The following is a 3,775-nucleotide window of genomic DNA, read 5'->3' as shown; positions in this document are numbered from 1 at the left end:
GTGGTGGGAGGGATTCTCACACCCACACACCCCGTGTCCCACCTGCCTGGCCCAAAAGGGAGAGGGGCACCTGATTCTGGGGGGCTGGCATCTGCTGGAGAGCCCCAACACCTTTTTCCYCTTTTACACCTAAACTCATGTGGAAATGGCTCTAAAAGCAAATTTAATACAGAAAAACTCTTCAGTTTGAAGCAGAAATCTSCTTTCAGTCCAGGTCCAGGGGTTTTTCTCCATGCTGTAACCACGCTGATGTGATTCCTCACACCAAGCTCCCCTCCTGCTCTGAGCAGCCTCTCTTGGATCTGGTCTAGGATTGAACCCACTCCTCTTCCTTCAGCTCCTTGCATGTGCCAACTGCTGGTCCCTATTTCACAACACCAGAAATAAAAGAGATTTTCTCCAGCTCAGGAGCCCCAAACCAAACACATGTCCACACCACAACCCAACATCAAGAGCACGACATGCACATGCCTAGAGAGAAAAGGTCCTTGAGACCAAAACCTTTAATTATTTCCTCCCTTTGGCCAATTAAAAGAATATCTGAGGCTCTGAACTCCAGCAAACCCCTTTGAAACAACCTAAATAAAAAATATCACATTAAACATTATTTTCGTAAGTGATAAGGATGTCTCATTTCGTTGCTTGAGGTGACTCACAGCCCCTTCAAACAACATTATAGCCAGAAAAAAAATGACAAAGAGGAAAAAAAAATTAAAAGATATCTTGGCTTTTTGTATTTATGCTTCCTCAGAGGCTTCCAAAAATCTGAGCTGTTCACTTTGCAATTCAGAAGAAGACTTGGCTGYGAACTCTCGGAAACCCAGCTGTGCTTCTCTCTCTATTGCCCAGAGAGACTCTCCRAGTCAGATCCAGGCCAGTCGTTCTGCTGCAGGAAGGTGACAAAGCACAGGTCCCTCTCCTCGGGCCCCATCATCAACAGATCTGACAAGGATTCAAATGTCAAACGTTGGGAGGGATTGGCAGCTCCTCTGGATGCTCCTAGCAGCCCTGTTTGATTTTCTGCACGCCCTTGCCACCACCAGCCAAAGGGTCACGCTGCCCCAGACACAGAGAAGATGCTTTCAGCCATCCTTGGGTGTTCCCCAACACCTCCACTGCTGGGATCCGTGGGTTTCTATGGGTCTGCCAGCAGAGTGGCTGCTGTAGAAAGCTGAAGGCTGATGCTGAGGGGTTTTAGCTTCCTTCCATTTCCCTTCCCAAGGCTTGGTTCAATCCACAGACCTCGAGGATCTGGAGTTCTCCACCACCATTTCCTGGTACCACCAGGAGCACCCTGTACCCTGGCAGTGCCTCCACCAATTCCCAGCTCATTAGAACAGGAAGAACTAATGAGCACGGTGGCACTRATGACCCAACCCAGGCTGCATTCATGGACTCTTCTCCAGAAGCAGATACAGGATATGGGGTATTTAACCTTGTCCCATCCACCTCACAATGTCAGGGCTTGGAGTGTTCCTCCAGCACAAACCATCAGCGACCCCCACCTGATGGAAAACCCTCAAAAAAGGGGAAAGATTCCTAATCCCATCCCATCTCAACCTCTCCACTGCTTCCCCACCATTCCATCAGCATAAATTGCCCACAACCAGACACCCCACAGCACAATTTTTACCACTCTTGGCAACACTCCTGCCTTTGACCCCGGCTTGCCGAGCCAGTGCCTGCGCTCGCAGCAGCTGGAAGTGGCCGATTAGGTTAGCTGAGTTTATTACCAACACATTAAGCTTTAAAAAACACAACTTCCCTGCCTATTTGCCTAAGCAGGGAGAGCAGTTTCYAAGTCGGCCCTACGCAGTCGCTGCTCTTCCTACAGATTTGCTCCATGCATTATTAATCCACACAGCGCTCGTTCCGAGCACGGATATTTACCCGATGCACCAGAACAGCTCTTAAGGAGCCTTTGGCTTGTGGCTTTGTGGAACATCAACTTTTCATGTTGAACAGCAGGTGATGTTCAACAGAACGCCTCGAAAAAAATGCTTAATATCTCCATTACACTCGTCCATATCTGTGTGCTGGGCTGATAGGAACATGCAGATAGCAGGGCTGCACTCCTGAGATAGGGATGGGGGGACAAGTTATTCATTGGAAATCATATATAAATATATATTTATACCTGGTGTTAACCAGGGACACCATCCCTCTGTGCATATCGAGCTGCAGAAGGCCCTTTATGGCAGAAATTCCTGCAAAATTTATATGAAAAGCGATTTTTTTTTCCCCTGCCCCTAAATCTGAATAAAAGCCCAAAACACAACACCTTGGCTAAAAGTCTGCAGGGAAAAAAAAAAAAAAAGTGACGTGCTGCTTTGCAAGGAAACCTCTAACTGGCTCTAAAAGGAGCGCTGTGACCTTGCTSAACAGCACTGCATAATTTTTAATAGACATTTTTTGCTGGAACTGACATACTCCCAGGCGTGGTTTTATTCCGCTAACATTTTTTTTTTCCAGAGGGAAATGCCACGTTTCATTGGATTTTTTTTCATCATCCCTCCATATACATCCCTATAATTACTGTATGCATTACAATAGCATTGGCATGCCTTTGATAAGATCCCGGTTCCATTATGTTCGGCTCTGTGTGTACACCCGGCAAAAACAGTCCCTCCCTTGAGCTCTTCAAGTCAAAATAGAGAAAGCAGAGGAAGGTGTTGAGACAAGAAGCAAATTGCTTCTCATTTTGGGGCTGGAAAAATAAGGCTCGGGAAGGCTGAGCCGCCACGTGAGGCCAGGGAGGGAATTTCCAGCTGTGTCACCAACTGAACCAAAATCACCCAGATTTTCAGGTTTGYAGTTCCCCATCCAAAATCCGGTCTGCTCATGGTTCACCAGAGCAAGGGGAGAGTTAAGGCAAYGCTTCCACCTCACTGAAAACCCCAGAGATGCATTACAGAATGACCCTTTTTTCTCGACAAAGGGGAAGAATTTGTAAAGCTCCGCACATTTCCCAGCCCACGAGGGCATTCCAGCACCCCCGTGCCCTGGCCTGCACGGGGCACAGGAGCCAGACAGACTCGTGCCCACAATGCCCAGCTTTGCTCCTTTAATTACACCTCCTACGGRTGAGGAAGATAAGCCCAAGCAGAGCAGCTGCACGAAGGGAGGGAGCCTATAAGTTATTCATAAGTTCAGGCTCAAGCTCCTCTCTTGCTTTCACTCCATGACACCTTCAAAACATATTATTCATCTATTTTTTTCCCTCCTCTGGGAAGAGAGATGGTAATTGTAGTAAATATATCACTGCCAAGTCATCCTCGCAGCCTCCGAGCCTGCTCGGCGCTAGGGGTAGGGAYCTGAGGCAGCAGATTTGGGATGCCCGGGATCCGTGAAGGACATCCTCGGGCTGCCGAGGGGAGCAAAGCACTGGGGGAGAAACTCCAACCACCCCCAGAGCGTTCAGGTGGCCAAAATCAAACCCTGCCCCTCCCATCACCTCCACCATCTCATCTTTTGGGATAAAAGCACCACAAGAGCATCTGCAAATGTCAAGTTGTTCATAAGAGTGTCCCACGTGCACATCGAGCCCAGAAGAGCTCAGATTGGGGCATCAAYTCCCTCAGGGTGCTGCACCCCATTTCCATCCCATCCTGGTGGCATTTGGGCCAAGTTTTGACTCAATTTCTTGCCCAAAAATGAAGAAAAAAGCCACTCTCACCAGCATCCCTGCCTGCAGAGAGTCTTTGGAAACAAGAGCCATAGCTCAGAGGTTTTGTTTGCCCTCTCAAGGCTGTTCCAGACAGAATAATGCTCCTGC

This window comes from Malurus melanocephalus, unplaced genomic scaffold (assembly GCF_030028575.1).
Source record: "Malurus melanocephalus ecotype Western Australia unplaced genomic scaffold, MMel_1.1 scaffold_520, whole genome shotgun sequence".
NCBI classification, from domain to species: domain Eukaryota; kingdom Metazoa; phylum Chordata; class Aves; order Passeriformes; family Maluridae; genus Malurus; species Malurus melanocephalus.
Note: the sequence above shows the minus strand (reverse complement) of the source record.